The sequence below is a fragment of the Euwallacea fornicatus genome, chromosome 24 (assembly GCF_040115645.1).
Source record: "Euwallacea fornicatus isolate EFF26 chromosome 24, ASM4011564v1, whole genome shotgun sequence".
Classification (NCBI taxonomy): domain Eukaryota; kingdom Metazoa; phylum Arthropoda; class Insecta; order Coleoptera; family Curculionidae; genus Euwallacea; species Euwallacea fornicatus.
The window spans coordinates 1,201,225-1,227,054 of NC_089564.1; the positions used below are offsets into that span (position 1 = coordinate 1,201,225).

The 25,830-nt window shown below is 35.7% G+C and overlaps 1 long non-coding RNA gene across 2 annotated transcripts; it reads right to left on the bottom strand.

Moving 5' to 3' along the window:
• Positions 1-7,700: 7,700 nt before the first annotated feature.
• On the bottom strand, positions 7,701-24,899 carry LOC136346847 (uncharacterized). 2 transcript variants are annotated; one of them, XR_010733375.1, is made up of 3 exons: positions 24,815-24,899; positions 24,615-24,696; positions 7,701-7,814 (listed from the first exon to the last, which is right to left on the bottom strand). It is a non-coding gene; the product is annotated as an uncharacterized lncRNA (long non-coding RNA). The 2 variants fall into 2 exon arrangements; XR_010733374.1 differs by lacking the exon at positions 7,701-7,814 and adding an exon at positions 10,205-10,475.
• Positions 24,900-25,830: the final 931 nt, after the last annotated feature.

Sequence of the window (25,830 nt, forward strand, 5' to 3'; positions counted from 1 at the left end):
ATCTCGAAGTTGATTTAACTTTACGTCGAGCATTCTCAGCCCTAAGCGAACGCCCATTAGAGCAATAATGTTCTGGCTAGGCAGGGACTATAAGAGTGATGTATGAGTAGTGATATCATACAAATAATGGCGGCAATGATAAATTCATGGTAAATAGTTTGTTTTTTTTTTTTTTGTAGAAACGTATTGGCTTGCATATAGCATTTTGCCTCCTTATAAGATTATTAATACGTGTTTGGTATTGAAATGCACAGGCTTATTTACGATACACTGGGAATCGGCAGTCTCACTGTGTACATTCATACAATAGATAATGATCCACAACGCGCTAAATGGAAATGCTTAAATACATCAATATTAACTTGAGAGGGGATCAATTTTATCTTAGTTTCGCAGTAATTTCTTCATTCCTCCAGCGTCCTGAGCCATCGCTTCTAAAACTTCAAATTTGCAAGAGGGGCCGAGTAACACATAATTCTGAAGCTGGTTCCATTCTCTATGCAACGATGTTTTTTTTTCAAATTTGAGCGATTGGTTTCTCACAACGCCGCCTGGATGACTGCGAAAAGATACTAAAGTGGTCATGAAAAAACAATTCCATTTGACGAATGTATTGTTCAAAATGTCCACCACCAACATCCATACAACAATAGAAGCGATTTTGAAAAGCTTCTCTAACGATTTTTAATTACGTAGGTGCAAATTTCTCAAAAATCATAGATCCATTTCCGTTTCACGAATTGTATTTAAAAAGATAATTTCATGAATCACGCATGCGTGAGTGCAACTTTCGATGAAAAGAGGACGAGTGCCTATACTGCACAAATGCACTTTTATGAGCTAGATTTCATGATTGCATGAGTCATATTCGGAGGATAATTTTATGAAGCGAATTCTGCGCACTTGTGCCCCGTTTGTGGTGTCTTTCACTCACAAACTTAAACACAAATTTAAACGCGATAATCGTTTATTACTGTTGCTACAATTGATACTTAACAATAAAATACCTGATTTATAGCAGAGAATAGGTGGTGAATTTAGTTCTCACTGTAATAACTGCGAAAAATCGCTGAAATTTCAATTGCGAAGAACTATTCTGAACCAAAAGTCTGCTTTAAGACTTTGACGGTAGCTTTGCGATATGTTTTGAGCAACCGTTTCCAAGATTGATCTACATCCAGGGTATCTAAAAAAAAAAACGGGCAAAGCTATACCTCTAAGGAACTAAGCGCCAGTCTAACTAACTAAGCGAAGCTATAGCTATGCTAATAGATTTTGATGATCTAAAAACCAAACAAAATTATATTGTTCGCACTACTAAGTAACGTCAAAGTTAATTTTTTTAACTCGACTCTGCTGCTTTAGTTATCAACCTCAAATTTTCAAATTTTCAAATAGTTAAGGACAACTCTATCTTGTCCCTTCTGACTGGTATAGGAATGGTATGGACGTCACATCTTCATAACGCCAGGCGTCGTTACACAAGATGATACTATAAAATGAGAAGGAATGAAATGCAGATGATCACAGAATAACGCAGATAGCCCATGACGATACACATGGTTACAGACGTAATTCATAAGTCCCAAATTTAAGATACAGATGGCTACATAACTCACATTGTTCAAATTTTTAAATTTTTTTGCAGTTAAAAATTGTTTTAACGTTCGTTTGTCGCACATCATTAAATTCCGAAAAAAATCCTCTATAAAAAAATGTAAAAAAATATATGGAGTTCTATTTGAAATTTTTAAGTTGACGTCTGAAGCAAAAGGAGTTGAGTTTAAAAAAAATTAACTTTGACGTTACTTATCAGCCTGAAAAACATTATTTTATTTGGTTTTTAGTTAATCAAAATCCGTTCACAAATAACTGAGTTATAGCTTCGCCTGTTTTTTTTTGGACACCCTGTAGGTATGGAGAGGCTGCCGTAGGCCGAAATAACATTAAATACGGGCACTAAATTCTTGCGACAAACAACAATTTGCCCAGCGCCGGGATGACTAAAATCAAATTACATGATGTATCTTCGGTTAATTATTATCTTTTTTACTATAATTATGGCCTCTAATGGAGTCTCTGTTACCCATATTGCATTATTTGGCTGCTGGAAATAATTCTGTGAGAACAATTCGCAAAATTGATGATGCATAAAAGAATCATTATAAGTTTCGTCCGGCGAAAAAATTGCCATATGCTTAATTTCCTCAACCCTACACCTAATAAAGCCATGTGTAATGGATATATGTTATTTCCGTTGGAATCCGATGACATGTCTATGTTTAAAAAAAAAACATGAGAACATGCGAAATTATGTGAAAGTAACAGTTAGTGAAAATTTTGATTGTTAAAGAAGTAGATCACGATTATAGTGCAAAATAGCGCCAGAAACGTGTTTTAAGGATTACTATGTAATTTGTAATGAGTAATAAATTTGAGTTACAACAGCAGAATGCAGTAAAAATTCCGATATTCGCCAACTTTTACCCACCAGTAGATTAGTGTCTGTGCTAACGAATGTTATAATTTTGGCATTTCCTTAACAATTATCAAAAGTTTCAAATTAAAATAGGAAGCAACATTTTTTTTATGAAACACTGTCTCCACAATGCGCAAACATCGTCAAATTGAATTTCCAAATCTTTCCTTCTGTAAATATTTCGCGTGTTCTTGAAGCAAATAATGGTTCGCCAAAAAATTATCTATCTTTCTTCTCTGAAACAAAACTTCATTTAGACCATCGTTAAAGAAATATTTAAATTATAACATCATTTTCTAACCGACTATGTTTTACCGCACCCTTTATGGGTGGGTATGTAGACAAATTTATGATAAAACTCACACGATTAGAAACCTCATTTTCTATACTTTTGTTGGCGTTTGATCTGTTTGCGGTTGATATCTCAAATAATACAACGAACTTGAGATGTCCCTAATACACTTAGTATCCTAAAGTCAATATTTATTTCCCAGTTTCTTTGAAGATATAAAGTATGTATTCACAAAAAGAATAACGAATATGTTTAGAGGGAAACCCAGTAAGCAGTCTCCTCTTTGAAAGCATTACTATTGAAAAGAGCATCTGCCAAAAAGGCGAAATCTGAGTTTTCATTCGATTATTCTTTAGGGATATCACTACCTCTAAACTTAATTTAGAAATATCGGGGAATCCACCCTTTGATGGAGCACCGATTTTTACTACTTGAGCAGCCAGGGCGGCAGATGTTGCAAGTATAATACATAAATCCTGATAAGATCACCTCACCACGATTTATATAATAGGCTCTTTGGTAAAATTACTTGTCTTCCATCATGGGGCTCATTATCTGTTTGCATTTAGCTAGTTAAAATAGTTGCTCTAGTATATGTAGCATTAACTAATGAGATTATATCACTTGTAAACAAATGTTGCTCCCTAAAAGCTACAGTTAAAATAAGAGAGTAACTCTTTAAGTTTCAATTTGTGGTGAATCATAGCGCCTTAATCTTAATTCTTCATCATATCTACATTTTTTTAACTGACGTCACTTTTGCACTCATCCACTAGTTCCACAAAGCAATTTTATGACATGAGGCGTTTCTTTAATGAGTTTGTTCAGTTTTAAATAAATTGTTGTATTTTCATATTTTTTTTTACAAATTTATTCGGCGAATTCGTCAAATACAGGGTATTTCCTAACGCATCGCGCTAATTTAATTTCATACAGTGTGACCCATTTGTTTTGGGGTCGGTCTGTAAAAAGTTTATCGATTGTGTGATTTAGCCCGGATTCGTTTTTAAATTATAGAGCTTGATAGACTGCACATTTTCAGCAAAAATGCCCTGGTTGATATAAAATTCAAGGCCTACAATTTCAGTTTCTAGGGGCAAAATTTTAATAAATCATATTAGCGATTTTTTTAGGAAAAATCTGTGCGCGCCACTGGACGGACCACCTCTCAAAACGGGCCTGTATAAAATTTGATCGAAAAATACGAAAGAACGATTTTGTAGGAGAGTTAAACATGCACACTGGGTACTTACTTGCATCTTCCTACACTTTCTCTGGGTATATTAAGGTCCAAACTAGCCACTCTAATACTATTTCGGGGATTGTCGTTAAAATATTGCAAAGTTCGGTTGTTATTTCAAGAAAAAGTCCACGACGTCCGTTTTGCCTCGTCACTTCGACTTAGCGGTCTCTATAGATGTCTGATGCTGAATTCTGTATTTTTCCGCAGCTTCTGCTACCGAGCGCACGTCACCAACAAGACGAACAATTTCTGTCTTTTCTCTTACACTTAAATTTTCCATAATTATCACGATTAATAATTTAATCCGCATTAAGAACAAATAAGTACTGACATCGATGTTGATGTTTGTTGCGTTTGTTTGACAGTTGAACACTTCACTCGTTCTCCATAGCCTACTATGAATTTTTGAAAGTAAATAACTACTGAGTGTTCATTTTGAATTCTTCTACAAAATCGTTATTACTTCAAACTTTTCGATAAAATCTTGCACAGGCTCCCTTTGAGGAGTGCTCAATCCAGTGGCAGGCACAGATTTTTTCTAAAAAAATCGCTAATGTGATTTATTAAAATTTTGCTCCTAGAAACTGTCGTAGTAGGCTTTGAATTTTATGTCAATCACGCCATTTTTGATGCAAATGTGCAGTTCATCAAGCTCTATAATTAACAAGAAATCCGGGTTAAATCGCACCATCAATAAACTTTTTACAGAGTGACCCCAAAACAAATGGATCACACCGTGCGTTCTGTTAAATATGAAGTCCGTTTATCAAAAAAATGACATGAAATTTATGTACGTTTACGCACTTTCATGTTTTCTTTTAATTGTCCTAAATTTTCTAACTTAAGTATAGTGAATGCGCCAAATCGGCCGGAGTGGGTCAGCAACTTGACCTCCACAGGTTCCAGATCTAAATTCTTTAGATTTCTTTTTCCGGAGACATTTAAAAAACGACGTTCACGGTACGGAAGTTCAGAATATTGACGAATTACAAGACAAGATTACAATGGCGCCCAATAATAATTTGTGTTGTCGAAAGCAGCAAACAAGAGCACCAGGGCGCCGCCATTAGATTCGACGAACCCAAACTTGCCTTCAAACAATTTTGAATAATGTATGTAGAACAGATTAAATGAATTTTTATTCTTGTTCATCTTGTTATCTATAGGGCTTTCATGAGAATTTTTTTGATACATGCTGACTTGACATGATGGACTTCTGATATATCATTGAATATGTGGTTGCAGTTTGTCCCGTAAATTGTGAAATACTGTGCATGTAACAAATTTATTCAAAAAAATGTAAAATATTTAAAACAGAGGAAAAACTATGTGTTCTACTGGGTGAAAGCGCAAATGCGTTTGCCTATAGCTTCCATCATAGCGTCATCTTCGACTCGACTATATCTCTACTATAATAAACTTGCTATATTTTCGACTTGTGAAATAACTATTATTTATTCTTAACAAATTGTATACGTATCAAGATAATTTTATACAGAATCAACGTATTGCGTCTTTACCTGATTCGTCTCAGTCTCACAATCTTTAAGAATACCTTGATCATAAATATGATTAAACCCTGTTTTAATTTTAATTTTTTTCCTCTCGTTTTTCATTAAAATTGTTGATTTATGCTCTAAGCGGCTTCTACAAATGCTTTCTCTCGCGTAGTTCAATGGATTCCAATATCATACACCTAGTTGCCCAAGATGCTCTGTCGTTCTTCATAGTACAATAGTTTAGAGATTATGTTCGAGAAAGTTAGAGATTACTTTTCTGAATTTCTCTAAATTGTGACATCGTCAATTGAGCTCATAAATTAAAAAGTAACATTATCAATGATTTATATCGACAATTCAATACTCGAAACTCTTTTCATTCACAACTTCTAACTGGAAAGTAATAGGGCGTTAATATTTACCATGCATGTCAAAAGAATTGCATTAAATGAAGTAATTTAGAAAATTTAAACAATGGGCCGACACAGGCCGGGAACCATGACGGGCGCCTAGTTCAGGTTGGAGAGAGTTAGAGTTTTTCCATATGATTCTTAAGTATCCGTTCCACTTGAATTCAAAGACATTTGACGTCTTGCGTGAAACTCAGAAATATACTTTTCTGATTGGCTGATTCCTTAATTTTTGACCTGACGTGTTCCAACACATCGACAAACTTCATCATAAAATATCATATCATAAAATATTTGTGTGAAACAACAAAAAAGTGTCAGGATACACCCCTTTCGTTTTGCTGTTCCGTATTCGATTTATCATTTGGTCTACATTATTGGAAATATGGAGAATAGAAAAATTCTCGGCAATGACGTCAAGCTGCCATGTGGTTCGCGACGTTGTAAAGCCGGGATTGAACCGAAGCTGAATTATACGCAGTGGACTTCAATTCAATCGATAATTTCATTTTTCCTACCGAGTATTAATGAACACAGACCAATCTCGCCTTCTTTTAACACTCGTCCGTTAAAAAGAACCGTTTCGATAGCATTTTTTCATCAACCACGAGAATTTATGACGTTCGAAACTTTAAGCTATCATGCATATTCTAAGATTGCAACGTTCTGAATTCAGCGCCAAACTATGATTGAATTGGAAGATGGGTGGAACAAGAAACCCTCTACCTTATTCTAAAGAATCTTCTACGCTCCAAGTTCGAAAATTAATAACCGAAGAAGCTGATTTTAGTAATCTCACTTCGTTGAGACCCCTCAGTGCAGTTATTTGTCTACCTGGAAGCTCGATACTACTGACCCATATGGCTTTGGCTCAGAGTCAAGTCTGTGAGGACGCGTGACCATAGGCCGAGAAATGAAAATCGTTTAGCTTCTGCACGTTCATAGCCACGATATCAAGCCTTAATATCTCCCGATGTCAACTTTGACACGGTATATCAGAAATCATGAAATTTTTCAACAATCACATTACATCAATTTATTGTCATACACAATGTAAGCACCATCTGATTTTACATTAAAATTACAACAATAATTAAAGCAGAAAAATGATAGTGACGATTATGAACTTTGGTACACCGAAAAACTGAATAAGTTCAACAGAATTTATCGGGCGACCTTCGTCAGTTTTGTCACTTTTAAATATTTATGAAGTTGAAATGATAATGGAGCAGCTTTTTTCAATGGTGTCGTCTCCGGGTCGATATTTGAGAATGTGTTAATGTGTCATTGAAGATAACAGTTTAATCATGAATTAATTAACGCGAGAATAATTAATGAGAATATAGTTTTTTTCATTAGTTTGCCAGCAAATTTCCTTTCTGGAATTTTTGTCTCTTCTTCATATTCATCTCTATCCTATTTTTTCTGATCATTTTTCTTTCGATTGAAAGATGAGGCACATAATTTAATATTTTTTTGTCAAAATTTAGCTAGAGAAACGCTCGTGAACCAGGAGCACTCGCGTACTTGCGGAAAGTGATTTTACGGTCGCTCCGGCTAAACATGGGCAGCCATTGTATTCATTTATTCGACATGTTGATTTTGAATTACATTTTCAAAACCAAATCTCATTTTTTGCCTAATTTCTTCAATTACGCTATTTACTTTTTAACTATTTACGCTCAATTTCGAATCAGTCAGTGAAATAATCGCGAACCAGTTTTGCTTGCAAAATTTCCATTGTATTTATTTTATTACTTACCTCATGTTTATTGTACTCGCTTCGGCGTAAACGTTAAAAATTGCTTAAAAACTAAAATGGATTTATTGGGCCGTCTTAAATTGGACGAACCTTCAACTGGCCCGTTTGGAAAATGGACGTTCCCCTGTTCTGGAAAAAAATTATGGTTAGATTCGATACGGTATCCAGCAACAGCTAAATGAGAGCTTTGTTTTCGTAAGTCCCTATTATTTACTAAAAGTATTAAACCCAAACCGTCCCTAATCCTCGTTCCCTTATTAAGCCCAGCTTAACGTCTAAAAACCCGGACTTATAACCACAGTTCACAAATAATCATCGTTAATACTCGATCTACACGAAACTTAAAAAATTCTCAACTTGCTTCTCATGACTGTTCACACGAACACTTAAACCCATTTATATTAACTAAGTTCATGATACGCCATAATGATATTTAAGAGCTCGAAATTAACCAACTTGATGTATTTCTTACGAACTTTGAGCTTATGCACTCTTATCTTAATATAACTGAGGGCATTAATTTGTTAATTTCGTTCGTCAAGAGGGGTGTCGCCGTGTGCACTATTCGCTGAAAATGTCGCAGTATTATTAAATTGTTCAAATTATTAATATACATATTATTAATGTCGGCCTCTTCGTTCCATGAGAGTCCAACGCCGGTTATAATTGAGAATTCGCAATTTTTCTTCTTTTTTAATTAAATCATTGCGCCCACTCTATGTGCAAAAAATACTTGATACATTTAAATCCACCTAATCTAAAAAGAATACGTAAAAAGTTTCAATTAAGAATAATAATGGGCAATAAAGTAAAAAATGGACGAGTGGAGACAACCTTAACAGTAACTAGACTATAGGCTCTTTCCGCGTAGTTAAAGCAGGCAGTAATGATTGTTGAGCTAATAACATTGGTGCTCAAGTAAAACAAAGGACAAAACGCTGGTTAAAGGGCAATAATGCGTAGAATCACAAACTTGAAGTAAGAAATTTTAAGGACAGACACAAACAAGACATTTGTAAAGGGCTCAATAGTCTCACAATTTGTTAAATAATGGCGCGCACTCGTGTTTTTTCTAACTTAATTTGCATCCATGCTCCCTTCCCAAAATTATCGCCAATTTTCGCTTCAATTATTATACAGGATGTTTCAAAAAGATGGTGTCAAACTTTAGTAGGTTACAGAGGACATCGCGGTTGAAAGTTTTTTTTTTAATGTAAATCGATAAAGAACCGTTTTGGCTCTGGAGCTATTTTTGTTCAGAAACGCAACGTTTTCTCGTTGATACTAAAAGACATTGATATTTAAGTAATTTATTAAAGATAACACAAAAATGATTAATCTACAGTAATGCTTCAAAATGGTGACCTCTCGCCTTGTTTCATCAATTTGTCCCCTTTGTAGCATGTGTGAAAAGTCAGGCTGCCGCCACTCACCACAATGTCTCCGCGCGGGCGGCCACGGGGGTTTCGTAGGCCGAAAACTTGACACCGCCCGTGAGCAAAAAATCCAGTTGGGTCAAGTCGGGACCTTGCGCTGGTCAACTTCCTTGTCCTTTTCTGATCCGCGACTCAGGAAATTGTAAATTTAGGCGCTCCTGCGGCTGACGGGCAAAACGTGCGGGGGCACCGCCACGTTAGGACCACATTTCATCCTGTGCCCACAGCGATGTTTGAATAAAAACTGCTTAAATATTGGCGTTTTTCAGTGTTACCGAGAGAACATCATGTCTTTGGACGAAAATTGCTCCGGAGGCAGACTTATTTTCGACTATGGGCTTATATGCGAGACCTCCCTGAGTTACCGCTCTTTTGAAACACCCTGTATTATCCCCATGAAAACTGTGTTGATAACGAAAAAGAAAAAAAGAAGTTCCAGATAATAACAGAGAAAATAGACACTGGCTGTAAATGAAGACCATAACGATTCATAAACGAGAGGTAAATATCTTTTGGATGAAAGTGGCATTAATTAGGGAGTTTTCAGCATAAATACTTAAATCTGCCGCAAAAAGGCCTTCGTTGTCTCGCTCTGTAAATGAGCGTTCGAAATCGATCTTACTTACGGCAATTAAGTGTCGACTTTTGAAGCACCTGAAAACTACATTACTCATAATTTACTGCAATTTAAATGTTACTGGATTTATGGCTCGAATATACCTTCCTTTTCCGAGACAAACTTTCACCTTGCTCCTATCTAAGCGACGACAAAAACAAGAACTAAACGGCAATATATTATGACAAGTGATAAAACTTGAATTAGGTTCGAGCATTAGAAGAAAAGCGCAATTAGAAAAATTAAGCGGAATCGCATTTCCCTCCCCTTGTTTAATTAGTTAATTACCTTATCAGCGAACGGTACAGCTCCCCGAAGTAGCGTGCGGTTGGCGTGAAAACATAATTTAACACTTTCTACCGATAAGGCCAACGTGTCAATTATTATTATTATTATTATTATTATTACACAAATCGATCGATAATTACCTGGAAGTGCATGTGCACGTGAATTCTTGCTAGTGCCAGAAGTGCCGGTGTTCAATTTGCTATTGCCGCTTATTAATATAGAAGACATAATAACTGTATCATACCATGCGATTTGCACAACACATATTAGGAGAGCTTAGAAGGTGGAAAAGTCATTCTAAATCCGATTTTAATTTTATGTCTTTGAGCAATTGAATAAGATCATTCTCAGGCCTCTAATCTACAGGATGGAACGATGGCGCGATAGCTGTTGGTTCGATGAGCACCTCTATTGGTCGCCACTTTCTTGTGTCAAAAGTCATTGTGCCATCTACGGATCAGAGAAAGGTTAACTTTGATCTGAGTGTTTGCCTTCTCAATAGAATGTCGTACAAATTCGGATTCGCTCAATCCTTAGGAGGATTCGGCCGCTTCGCGATTTCAAGGCATTAGGTTGTCGTGATACGTACGAACGAGAAAATGTTTTATATTAAAAGATGTTGAAGACCAGAGAGTTTATTGATAACTACCTGTCGACATTATTATAGATGAACCTTTTACTAGTACGGGAGAATTAGGTAATTGAATTCCATCACTGACCTAGACAAGGTATGCCACAATACTCCCCTGCTAGTAACGGAGGTGAACGAGGTAATAGTACTAGTTGATACAATTTCAAAACTATTGAAGGAGCGTACAAAGAAAAAATTATTTACACAGTAAAACGTACAGCTTTATTTTGGGGCTGTTTAGGTATAATATGCGACTGGTTGTCTAAGTTGTTATTCTGAAGAATTAAGAATGCTGGTTTAAGTCTATCTTTGGAAATAATTACTTCCCTATTTCTAATAAGGATTTTAAAAAATGTGTCTTCACGATTTATAACAAGAAAAGGACCTTGAAAAGGAGGTTGAAGAGGTTTTTTTATAGAATAATTTCGAACAAAAACGTGCGTACAGGTGTTTAGTTCGGGAGCTATAAAAACTTTCTTGTTCGAATGATGTTTAGAAGGGACTGGCTGAAGAGTTTGTAATTTTTGTTTGAGAGTTTGTACAAAAGACGAAGGGTCTATAACGTCATTGTTTTGTTGAAAAAATTCACCTGGAAGCCTCAAAGTTGTACCGTACAACATCTCTGCAGGAGAAGCTCCTACTTCTTCTCGTAGAGTAGAATGTAATCCAAGTAAGATAGTAGGTAATATTTCTGTCCATCGTTCGGTGGCGTAAGCCTTGATAGCTGTTTTTAAAGATCGATGCCATCTTTCAATTTTGCCGTTTGTTTGTGGATGGCAAGGAGAAGAACGAGCACGTTTAGAACCTAAAAGTTGAGATAAAGAGTGGAAGAGAGAGCTTTCGAATTGGCGTCCTTGGTCTGTAATAATTTTGATAGGAGTACCAAAACGACAAACCCAATTGTTAAAAAAGGTGGTGGCAACAGTTTCAGCTGACATGTTGATCATCGGATAGGCTTCTGCCCAACAAGAGAATCTATCAATGACCGTAAGACAGTAAGTGAAACCATTTGATGAAGGCAAGGGACCAACGATATCTAAATTAATATCTTGGAATCTGGTAACTGGGATTTGAATTTGTTCGAGAGGTGTAGAAGTATGTTTATGGATTTTCGCTTTTTGACAACCGATACAGCAACGTGTCCATTCTCGGATATCTTTATTAATTGAAGGCCAAACGAAACGGGAAGATATAAGTTTTTAACGAACCTCTAATACCTGGATGAGAAAGGTAATTGAATTCCATCACTGACCTAAACAAGGTATGCCACAAGGTCTTCCGTCCCTTTTGAAGGAAGAGGAGAAGAAGGGGCAGTATTTTATTCCCGGCTTTTCGAGAATTCGCGCCAGCTTAGTTTCCTATAGCAGAGCCAGTGTTAAATCGACTCCAATCAAAGTTCCTATTCTATCGACCATTTCTCATTACTACGTCAGAAACTTTGTTTCTGCTATCTCAGAATGGAGAGCTCCGTCTCACGCACAATACGTGCTGGTGCCTGCTACATCTCACGAGTCGTACTTCTCACTAGAAACGAACCCACAAGGCCTAAGCGACCCATTTGTACCAAATCTATTGTAAACCGCCTTTATTCCATATTCGGACCCTCTTTGGCAGAGCAACTGTCCGTATTGTTAATACACAAAGGATCCTTTATAGTTCAATAACTGAAGGTTATTTATAGCAACTAACTTATGCTATTTTCTAAAGCAAAAATGTTACAACTTTTGTAAACAAATGTCAGATAATCGCCTGTGGCTATTTATACCAAATCGAATTAAAGACGATAGGAACTGGGACCTACTTAGTCTGAAGACGGTTTTCATTTGGAGAAAATTTTCGCAGTCGCTTGTAAACAATCACGAGAAAATCTCTTATGAATAATTATGTTATATTGTTATTATTAAAAATAAAAAGCTAACCAATACACGGTGATTTATGATACCGGATGAAAATTTGAAGGTGAACTGAGAATCGAAATAATAGCAAATGATGGTGATTAAAAAGAACCTCCAGTAACCGTTGATACCTCAGAGGCATATCTTAAATAAATTAATCAGCTGTAATTTGTGGTTAGCTGTTTGATGATGATAAATTGATTAATCAACGCTCTATATGTATAGTTCAGCACGTCTCAAATTTGATTTAATAATCACCCGACATGCTGTGTAACAAGTGCCAAAAACAGTACTCCTCATACGATTAAGATACCTTGTTGATAAGAAGCTGAAGCGAGCATATTACGAGTGTAATAATCGATTTTCGCACGAGTTTCTTGCAACTATGCTTTTTTGCGCCTCCCGAACCTGTGGAAGATTTTTTCTCGATCCTGTATAAATTTTTTGCGACTTTTTAACCATCGACCTGAAATGGGTCGATTGCGTTGAGTAAAAAATTGAGCTTTTTTGATGTTAACATTAAAATTCACAGGCATCCAAACTCGATTTATGTGACATTTGGTGTTCTCAAATAGAATGTTTAAATATAACACAATAGAAAAATGCCTAAACGCCTAAGTAACGACCGTAAGACCACTGAGACCCGGTTTACTCGATATTTCAATCCGGAGGAGACAATGTTATTAGTGGTTGATTAGCGGATGCAAAGTGCATGTTTTACACTTAGGTACGTAAATGAGTATGCAAAGCACGCGAGTGCGTACACAATTTGTTGTTGTTGACAATTTGCAATTTGCGGTTTTGAGATTGAATTATTAGTGTGTTTTATTGTTCTCTCTACAAAGCGAACGTGGAAAAAAGATTCTTTGCGAATGAAGGACTTTTAACTCGAACAAACCGCTATAAATACTTTTTGATTTTGTGGAAAGTTCAGTTTTAGAAAAAGCACGTCTAAAATCCATTTAAAAGTATTTTATCATTCACCAGTTCAGGTCAGAAAAGGGAACTTCGAACGTTCAAGCCTGAAAGGGAAACCCCAGTCGTTCATATCCGAACGGGAAACCCCGGCCGTGTCATTTCAAAATGGGGAACTACAAGAGCTGCAGCAAAACCTGGATTCTTCCAACTAATATCACTTTGAAAAATGAAATGGATATGTAGTTGTAAAGGGTATAAAATTCTCTATTCAGCAATGGAAAAATATATAGACGATTAGTTGATGCATTCACGGATTACAGTGAAGTTCTTGCATGCTCTTAATTTACTGAAATGAACAATTGATTTATTAAACGTTAAAATTATGCCTCGTTATTGCAAAGACACTAGTAAAGCCTATTTTCAAATTCCTACATAATTTTGAGTATACGTGTGAATTCAGGTAAATGAGGGTCACAAAGGATATCAGACCGAGTGATCTTACCTATCACTTCATATCACATTGTCTACCAACTTATTTATCGAGAATCGATGGTTGTGCCACATTTTAACAGAAAAGCAAAACATTTCCCCAAATCCAGCAAAGAGCATACACAATATCCACAAAAAGTTAACATTTCGGTTTGTGCAGACATTTTAGAACATGAAATTACTGGGGTTTTTTTGACGAAAATTCGCCGGGATATTTGAATTTGGAGCACTCAGAAAGCATCACAGAAACATTCATCGTGCTGTCTTTAGAAAATCGAGTTGATGATAATGAAGATGAGATCGCACGAGAATAATCTCTAAATTTAACAGGATGGAACTCCCACTCATTATGCTCAATAATGGATTTCTCGGCATTGGTAGACTGGGTGCCATATAAAGGCCGGCAAGACCGCCGGATCTGGCACCCCCCGACTTTTTCTTTTCGGGCTATCTGAAATGTAGGAATTATCACGCTTTTCCTACACTTGATTTTCTCAAAATCAACAGATGACCACAACGCAGCCACAATACTTTTGTAGGTGAAGTTCGAGAAGAATTTGACAATGAAATCTTTACTGCGGCCTCTCCAGTAACAGGGGCATAGTTTAAGCACACTAATTGTTCATTTTAACAAATTCCTTGTCTCCATAAATAAATAGCTTTATTGGCGCATAATTTTCCCTGCATTTGTGAACGCATTTTAAATATTTTGATGAGAAATTTGATGCCTTTTGCAGCCATGTATCGCTCCGGGTGCGTTGCCGCTTGGTATTTCAAAGTAAAGCTAGCTGAAAGGGCCAAGCACCAAAAAAATGTGAATCGATGTTTATCCCCCCCTACCCCCCCCTCTCCTCACCACGCCTCCAAATCAATAATGGTCATGTTTTTTGATCAGATCAAACTTACCTCAAAATGAAAAAGTATTTAGCGCTCTGTATATTGGGCGTGAACAAAAAACAAAGTTCGTTTCGAAATGTATAGACGATCCCAGAATCAAAGAAAGGAATAATTTCTTCGTGATCATATAAAAACGCACAGCTTTCCTCACGCATCACCTTTACCTTACATCACTGTTTTATTGTCAAATCAAGCTAAGAATTTCATTGACCTGTCAAATTTGATATCTTAGCAATGCACCGTCGGTTTCTTATTGTTGCAATGAACCGATGACTGGCGAATTTCAGCGGTAACTTTGTCCTATCAATGTTATAACAATCTAAAATATTTTAATTTGGCGGCCGCATTGGCTCTCAGGAGGTGATGCAAGAAACTCGGTTGTTAAATGCAATTCGTGCTACGAACGTGAACCTATAAATTTTCATAACGGACTAACCTGAACTACCCCAATCCTAATCGTTATACTTATAATAAATCAATATAAAATATTATAAATAGAACATTAGTGACCTGCAACACTATATTACTACATTTCGAGGTGGAAAGTATTTCCATTACTATCGAGTTTTGATAATTTACGAACGCTCGCCACTTCGACGTTGACTATAGTGTCTAGATAGCAAGGAAACTTTCCACCAGTGGTTCATGTACTATTTTATTTACACCCATAATCACGTAATTTATGTTTTTTGTGTAAATCTTGTTCGATTTGATATTTGAAAATCCAATGAAAAGTTAGTTTCTTCCTAAAAAGGGAAAAAATTGGGCTCTGAAATTGATGTAACGTCGTACTATGGTGAACAAAACAAGAAAGAAACCATAAATCTTGTGAAAATTGATAGTTTGGTCCGAGCAATGCTAGAAATTAATAAAAACGAGGCAGGAGTTGGGGGCGGCAAATGCCAAAAGGCCCCTTCTTCACTTGGACTTTTTCAGGGTGCATCGCTGGTAGAGACTAAAATACAAAATGACATTTTTATTTCATTTGCAAACTTTTTAGTCCCTTGAAATTTTTTTATACCGAAAAAAAAAGATATTCCATAATTCGCCAGATGAAATTGAAAGTTATTATGGACAAGCAATAATTTCTAATAGATATTTCCCTATTTTTAAGAATTTTAAGAGTTTATTTAAAAGTGCCCATTAAAAGTTAAGGCAGGTACGACCCTAATTAATAACATAAATAATAAAAATAATAATAATATTAATGAAGAAACTACATTGCAGCAACTATTGAAATGTTGAAATGCGTTCGCCCTTTTTCTCATTGATGCCCGTACTCTTTCGAACACCCCCGGAATATTTCCTACGGTTTCATATCCATCTAATATTCGATTTCGTAACTTATCAACGGTATTCACTATATAATTTTTGAATTTGAACACCTTGTACATAGGTAACGAGGCCTCACCGAACCTACGCACGTTTATATGAACTTATGGGTTTCTGCTACACCAAGCAAAGGCGCAATTTGATAAAACCATCTAAAAAGCCAAAATCGTTCTTTTCCATTTACGAATAGAAGATGTTTGAACATGAATTTCATAATTTCAGCTACGAAAAATCGTAGATTGAAGAACGGAAATATTCTTCAGGTTGAAGAACCAATCCGTCCAACGCACTTTGATGCAATTTTCATCACCAATAATGGCATAGCTCAACACGTTGTTTTTCTTGGAGAGATTGCATCACAAGTACCTCCCTTTGATCACAATTGTCATCTATAGGTCATTACTACACTGCCGCCAGAAAATTTAATGGCATATTGACTTTTCCCATATCGCTCACTGGGATCAGTTCCTATTTTACTTTCAAGTATTTAAGGATCAGAATCGCATTACTTCATGACTTACTTTAACGACGTTGATTATATGTATACAGGGTGTCTCTGAAAGGTGCGGAAAAGTGCTACCATAAATTCCTAAGGCTAAAATATGACGATCTAACCCAACTTACCTCACTCCCAAGGTAGATGATTTCGGAGATACAGAGTGTCAAAAGTTCACTTTATTCTTTTACGACGTGTTAATCTTTGTACACACGAAAATGGAGGTCATTTTGCACATTTGTTGAAGCGTTTATTATGAATTAACTTTTCATTGATAAATCTTTTATTGACTGTTTTTACTAGAGAATAAAATTAACAACACGTTTATTTGTTTTTGTAACTTTTGCTGGTACTCTCGTGGCAACGCTATGCAATCGTGAGTTCACGTAAGAAATCTAGTTAATTTTCGCTCCAAGCTGTGTTCGATTATTACAATTAATTTAGATCTGATCATACACGAAATGGACTTTTTAAATCCAGATATCTCGCAAACGGTTGCTCAAACCAACTCTTACCAGCTGTACTTTTTTCGGTTAAAAAACGTCGGAGAACGAGAAATTTCATTTCGAAGTAATATACAGTGTGGCTCAAAAGAGTTATTTCGTTTTAAATGTGCGCTACTACATTTTGCAATGAAAATGAAAGCAGATTTCGATTTATCACCCCCCTCCAGCCGAATATTATGATCATACACCGGTTATTAAAAAAATATATTTACGAAAAACTGAAACCAAATTGAAATTTCGACGCTTTGTATCACCGAAATCGTCCACTTTTGGCCTGACGTAAGTTGAGTTGGATCATCATGTTTTAGCCTCAGGAATTCGTGGTAGCATTTTTCCGCACCTTTTAGAGACACCCTGTATACAATAATATTATCTTTTTGCAGAAATTTCAACATGCTGACATTTTATTGTCAAATGTAATTGGCCGTAAATGTCCACCTATTTACATCATTAGTTTAAACTAGCTATTAGCTGGGCTTGATATTTCGTTTTCCCCAATCATATTTAACCTTTCATACATTTATGAGATATTAAGTTAGAAACTTAAATTCCAATTAGGTTTTCTTTTCGACATTAACATTCTTGTACAATACCTGATATCAAAAAAATAAATAAATAAATTTAAAAAAATTAAAAAATTAAAAAATTTTAAAAATTAAAAAAATATATAAAATGCGGTCGACACTTAAACAAAATGCCCCATTAATGTTGACATAGTTTATCGTTGAATACTGGTGGTAAGCTGAAAAGTTACTTTTTTGTTAATCTTTTGAAAACCTTGAACGGCATAAACAAGCCAGTAATAGAAGGTTCGAATTAGCTATGGGAAAAACGGGCAGTATAGAAATTGAACACTTAAATATGTAGCATGATGATAAGTATGCAGATACCTACATTAAAAATAAATTTTTGCCAATGCATGTAGTTTTAGTCGAAATACAGTCATACATGTGCGAGTGACGGTGCAAATAGTTTAAAACTTACAATGTTACTCGCGTAATCAAATTAAGCAACCATCAGCAATTTAGATATCGATACAAATTATCACTATAACGTGAAATAAAAATTCAAAAGAGCGTGTTCCTATACATGGCCTTGATCCTTAAAAATCGAAACCCCGTTATCGCAAAGCTCACACAAATTACAAAATCGCCAGATAAGCATTAAATAACGATTGTAGTATCGTTTCCTAAAAATACCATCTGGAGACGGTATTAACGAACCGTTATTGGCCTTGAGGCTCACTACTTGAATTTTTTTTTTATCAATTTGATGTGGAACCACTTTTCCTTCTGCATTTTATAATCGTCCTTGAACCGGACTATTAAATGATAAATAGGCGAGATCTTCCCTAATGATCGAAATATAAATAGTCAGCTCAAGACGAAGTATAGAAATAATTATAACTGTTAAGGTATCTGCACACGTACAGTTCGCCGGACGACTGTTGCCGGAGAGGCCAGAGCCGGCCGGCCGCTATCGGCTACACACAATCAGTCAGACGGCAGGTCAGGACGTGTCCGCCGATACACGAAGGAAACTGGACGTGTGTAGTACCGTGTTTCAGCCCTTGGACTGTCGGCACGAATTTCAATCCGCACCAAAATTTTTACCATAAATAAGTGCATAGGTACATTTCACCACACCATGGCAAATCAGCCAGACTTTGTTGAAGAGTTTATAAATATTTATCGGAAACATCAGTGCTTACAGAAAGTTAAAGACACGGTGTGCTTTAATAAAGTGCTTAAGACAAACGCGTGTGGAGAAACCACTATTGATTGTTTAAAATACAAAATAAATAACATAAGAAGCGCCTTTAGAAAATAACTAAAATTTTTTTATGTTGGCAGCACTTGAGTAGCGAAGCTCCCGTATCAATTCCACATGTGACAAGGTACTACGTTTTCGTAGCCAGTCCGTAACCCAAACTTTCTTTCTTTCCCTTTTCTGCCTTTCTCCTAATAGTGCAATTATTGCAGCTGCACACTCCTCTTGCGACATTTTTCAGAATGAGAAGTGTCGTCCTAAATCGATCGTGTATAGTAAATTCTATAATGGTAACAGTTCCGTATCGTAAGCGGCCATAATCCTTAAGCGAAACCGTTCGTGTGTATTGGCCGACGATAGCGGCCGGCCGTACCTGTCAATCCGATCATGGACGGCCGGCCGACTGTACGCGTGTAGGTACCTTTGCTCATATTCGAGCAATATCTGCGAAACGGAAAGGTTTGACCGTAACATGAATTCGGTTCGAAGGGCGTGCAATATTGGCGAACGGTAATTTCCTTCCGTTTTGATTCAGATCTCACGTTTGCTATGCTCTTTCGGGCTCCTAGGACTATTGCCTGCATATAATAAATATTTATACGTATATTGTTTCTAAGTAAACTCAGTTTTCAACGGCTTCTTTTTTTCACAATATCTGCTAAAAAGTCGTAGCTGAGGTAAAAGTTGATAGAAAAAGTCGCAAAGTTACCTGTTTGGGGTCCTTCGAGCAGTGGCACATGGCCGAGCTTAAAACGTCGATTGTCTCCCTTTAAAACTAAGTCGGTTAGGCGTTGTTCGCCCCCCTTTGCGTTTGTGCTTACCACGTTACTGGATACCCATAAATCTTTTTTTATTTTATTCCAAAGATTATACAGAAAACTTGTAGCTTTAAAATTACAATAGAACCAGGCAATTGAGGTCAGATTTTATCTTGTTATTTCACTTCAATGAAGCAAAATCTCAAAAATAAATCTGAAATTGTCTTCGTGCATCTCGGTAGTAAGAAAAATATGAAGGACCCACGTAAAAACGTTTTGCAATGTACCAAACGGCTAATGTTGTGGAAAATATTCAAGAAGCATTTTCTCCACAGACACATAAACTATGATAGGTTGCAACTTGTTTGGATCTAGATGGTTTTTTTTTAGAAGGAAACCATTAAGGAACGTCAACAAAATTTTATTGATTGTGCAAATTTCAATTTTATTTCCAGTATTCACATGTTTTATGCACTCAAGTGTTTCGAAACGATGCATTTTGAGTATCAAAAATACCTCATGACGTTTCCGATAAAATTTTGTCTACTGTAGATTTCAAGTTTGTAGAAATTGGAAAAATCCCGATGTCTGCTCGTTCACATTAACAAGCTGTATTACCGGAAGTTTTGCGTCTTGGTTAATGCAGCGTGATCAGGTGGGTGTTCTTCCAATCTCAATCAAATGTATTTATCAAATTGTCTCTTTTCAGGATTCTGATTCAAGTAAATTTCGAACGCATTAACAGGTTTACTACTACTTTAAATAAAACATTTAAAAATATCGTATTCCTTTCAGTTTTCGTAAGGTATTTTAAAGCTAAATAGTGGCCCAATAATCCAGATAGGATTTTTGAGAATTTGTTAATTAAACTAACATTCAGCATAGAGCGCTATTCATAACCAAACCACTATATTTATCGGATAGTTATTTTTATTATTATTTTTTTTAATTTAATTTTGGTTCGTGCCGTTTTGAAGCAAAAACATTTCGTTTCCAGCGATGTCTAAACCGACTAAGAGTTATATTATAAAATAAATAAATAACATTTTATGTTATAGCTGCGAAACTTCTCGGAGTATAAATATTTTTCCTAAAATTACCTTAATCTACTTTAGACACACCTGTTACCTGGGTAAATCCCCAGAGAGCTAGATCGGCCGAAGTCGAAGATAAATAAATAAATCCAATTAAATAGACCTGGATTTGTCGTGATTAATGGGAAACTATGGCTAATGGCGACATCTAAACGTCGTCCTGTGAGGAGAATTTTGCCAGCACTTGTAAATACTGGAGCATCAGGCCAGTGCTGGCAAACATGAAAATTTCTATTTAGATACCTATTAGCGTACTAGAGGGGATTTTTGACAAGAATTCGTAAAAGACGTTTGCAGTTCGACAGAAAAATACGCTCACCAAAGCTAATTTTGGGTCGTGTGAACTGGACTGCGGGTGGGACATCCGCGGACGCCACAGAGTTTAATATAAGCATTTTACAAAGTAAAGTATTTTCAACTGTTACTCGGTAAATTACGGAAAGTTTCATAATTAAGTGTCGGTTTGAGCATAAGCTCACGTCCCATTCTAATAGCAAATTTCGTAGTAAGTTATCATCAATTATATCAAACTGTAAGTCTAAGTCTCAACAATGTTACATCTTATGGGACTTCGTCCTGAAATGAGATATTTCAAACTTAATGTGAATTTCGATAGCTTTATACATGTACCATGAAAGTATTAAGAAACGATCAAACGATTTCGGTTCGCTTTAAATGGCCCATGATGGAATAGACTTTCGTCACAATTTTTTTTTTATGTTTCGGATGCAAGATCGGAGTTGCTATTACTACGAAAAAGGCAGTATATTGCATTTTTATTAGTTTTCGTTAGACATTTTGAAGATAAAATGCCGAACAATTGGCATGGAATTATAAAGAATTCAAACAATATAACATTATCTAATAACTGAAAAACTTATTGAATTGTAAATATTATTTAACTCAAAGAAGTGTCCTGATAATGTAGCAATTATATTTATGTAACTGCGATAATTAAATCACGAGGGTTTATCGAAAATGGTCAAAATCGAACTTTTTCTTCTAAATCGAAAATATAAGAAGGTCGAAAACCTTTTATCTTTGCACAAAAAATCATCAAGATTTTTGCCGTATCCTTTTTTCTCTATCTCCTATAGTTACCTAACATCGAAATTTGCCCATCATTTAACTATCAAGGATTTTAAGCTCTCAATATCTCTTTTACACCTATGCACTCAGTTTTAGATTTACGTTGCTTCTACATATAACTGAGCACAGTATCTCCCAGTGCTTCTGGCTTCTTAAAGATCAAGAATACTTTCGTTTATGATGGTACATCCGGCCGTAGTTCCAAGGATTGATATCAGAGATTTCAAAAAAATCTGCTCGAAATTCGTGGAAAATGTGGAACTGGAATTAATATTTTTTCTTTACTAAATTTGCATATTAAAAAATGTATTAAATGGTAGTGCAATCAATTTAAGATGGAAATGTCTCCATTTAGGCCTGAATTTTCATGTACAAACGTCAAGAACCCTCGTACTGATTTGCATCTGTTGCGTTTCTGGAACAAGCTGTCATGATGTCATCACTACAATCGGCTTGTTTCCACAAATGACATCGAGTATTGTTCTCGTTTTTCTTTATTTCCTAAAATTATCGCGTTTGCCCACATAGGGTTTACATAAAGGGTGAAATAAATTGATTTTTTTTGTCCGGAATTAAAATTAAAAAAAAAAAAAATGCTTGGACAACTCGACTTTACAATTTCACATATTTTTGTTGGATAATATCAGCCGTGACGTCGTCATTATTCCAAATATGATGGATCGGAAGGAGTGGATTTATTGAATGACCATCAAGATCTCCGGGTCTTAATCCTTTAGACTATTTTTTGTGGGGCCATTTCAAAAATGTCGTGTACAAAACTAGGCCCGAAAGAATCGAAGGCTTAAAAACTCGAATCGAAAGAGAATACGTAAATATTAGTTAAGAAGCGATAAATGTGGTTCAGGATGAATTTATCCGCCGTTTGAAATACTGACAGGTGCAAGGAAGGTTTCAATTTAAGCATTTAATTTAGTAAATACTTAGTGTTCCTACTTATTGAATTCTCTGTTTCGTTAAAATTTCTTTTATCGTTACCGTAAAGAAAAATGTTTTAAAAAATTTATCAAAAAATTTGTTACGCAACATAGTAAAAAAGTTTAGGTCCTTTATATAAAGAAATTGTGCCTTTTCACATAAAATTATTAAAAACGGGGGTTATCATTAGCAACAATCACAGGTGATATTATCCAGCCAAAAAATGTGAAATCATAAACTAATGTCGACATGCCAATCATTTTTTAGTATTAGAAAGTGAATTTGTTCCATACTCTCTATACACCCCGTATAAACATCGAAGTTTGCCTATTCTATGCAACGATCATGAAGTGAAAACTAGCAATTAATACTGCCTACTATACCACTATCTATAACCATAAACCATAACAGCTTGTACTATACACTACCCGAAACTACTCACACTCACTACCTACATAGACCATAATGACACAGCGTCCTACACCGAGACTAAATACATAATCAAAACCAATACGTCCATTTTTAATGTTACCATTTTAGTGCAGTGAATCCTGGATAACATTCCGACATATTCGCAGTTGCGCAACCGCGGAGCATTCATTTCAATTTCATTAATGTGCATTTTTTAGGAAAAAAAAAGTTGGCAAAAGAATCCTTTTAAACTGGATAGCAAAAAGAGGTTAGTTAGATTAGGTCGCCTTTCGAGTGGGTAACATCCTGAGAGTTCATAGGGACCAAAGCCGCATGCCGAAAAATGAATACATCCAAATAGATAAACCAGAAGTTATTATAATTCATTAGGAACTATGACACATGGCGACATCTAAGCACAACGTGGTGGTAGAACCTAAAAAGCATCCTTGCGCATTACACAGTGTAGCAAGACAAAATCATCTCTAATTTACTGGTGTACTAGCAAGGTTTTTCGGTAAGAAATGATAAAATGTATTTCAGCAGGAAAATACACTCACTTAGTATCTGTGATCAGTACAAATTTTGGTGATGTAAACCGTACAGTGGGTAAAACGGGATGACAGCAATAGCAGATGTGACAAAGTTTATCATATCCATTTTCGAACGCACGCTATATTTTCAGTGATTTTTCGAGAATCGAAGAAAAATATCATAGTTGTTTATAAGGACGAGCATAAACTCCCATTCTAATTGATAGTTTCATAATGAATTCCCAATGATCTCAAATCGCAATTTTGTCCGCGGTCTCAACAGTGCTAAATCTTATGGGACTTACCCTATCCGTAAAGTGACTTTTTAAACGCAAAACGAATTTGATCCCCGGCTACATCGCACTTTCTTCAATTTGTACATGTCCCTGTAAGTGTTTGAAAACTTCATGTGTGATATCTACATTGTCAACTAGATGGCAGGCTTAGGTCGTTTTGTAGTTCACTTTGTTTACTATTCAAGACATCCTGAAAATATCAGGGCCGAAAGAGAAGGATAAAATTTATGAAACCTGTTTTTATTTACGTAGGGTAAACAAGAAAAATAAACATTTAATTCTATATGAGGTACTAATATTTATATTTCCCCTTTATACGCAGTTATTTACATGACCTTTCAGCACGCGCTGTACAGTTGCATCTTGTGGAACTCCCATTGCAGGGTATAGCGAATTCGAGTTCTATCATCTAATTAGAGAGAGCAACAAACCAAAACTCAATTTTTTTGCTCTTAGTTATTACTGCACCAATTGCTGTGCGTTATACATCAACAAAATTTGTAACAAAAACTTGTCTTAAAGTCGAAAAAAGACTTACCGAGGCCGTATTTGGAAAATATGTTCGATGACCATTCTTGACAAACGACTCCAGGACTGCCGTGTTGAAACTTGTTAAAAAACTGCAATGAAAAAGGGGTTTTCATTTTTACCTATCTCTCACCACAACTCGAGGAAAAATAAAAAACAATTTTGGAGATCTGTTGATCCGTGTCGTGAAAGTATCCCCTTAGCCCTTACCAAGAACACAATGTGTCATATACCATACATAATATACAGTGTGTCAAAGATCCGGATATACCGAAATAATATTCTACACCTTTAATATCTAGAAATATCAAAATTAAAATACATACGTATATTATTTCGTGTCGCGTATCGTTTATAGACAAAAAAGGGTGTACGTTTTTTGTATGTTTCGAAGAGGTATCAGTTCTTAGACTCATATAAAAACTGATAGGGTTTCGAGCATAAATATTTATAAGTTTTTACAAACGTACAGTTTACCGGTCAGGATCTTGCAGTGGAGAGTATTATAGTGAAGAGGTATGCCGTTGGATGGTGCCACATTCCGAAAAAGGCGATATGAATAGAAAATTGAGATAATATGTGTTTGGAGTTTAAATTAAAAGGGGAGGTGCTTAACGTTATTTTTTAGAAGTTTATATGCAAGTCTTCATACGTCAGCAAGAACGATGTCGGCTGAAATCGGTTCATTTTAAAGTAGCAGTTAGGAGCGAACAGACAACAGATTAGAAGTGGTATTTTACTTTAGATATTAATTCGAATGTTCTTTTCTTTTTTAAAAGTCTAAAAGTATCGCAAGTAGAAACTCCCTCACCTTCGTAAAGGATTTTATATATGACTTATTCATTTTCCCTTCATGGTTTTGTTTTTGTAAGATTGGAATGTAGTGTTTTCTATCCTAAAAATCATTCTAATATTGAACGTATTTCCTAATCGTTCGATTTTTTATGGTATGCGAGCAATGTATGATAGCCACATTTCTACTGCAAATTACATGTTACGTATAGCCAACCGGCATTTTTTTCGATTCCCGGCAACAACAAATAAAATCCACTGCTTTTTACTGTTTAAAATCATAGCCTGAAAGCAAAGCAGATAAAGGGTCGCGCAGGTTTTTTGCCTTTTCCTCGAAAACAATATCATGCCGTCAACGGAAGAACGACAGGCGTACATATCACCCATCAATAAATGAGGAAGTTCTGAAATTTTAGTTGAAATAATAAAAAATA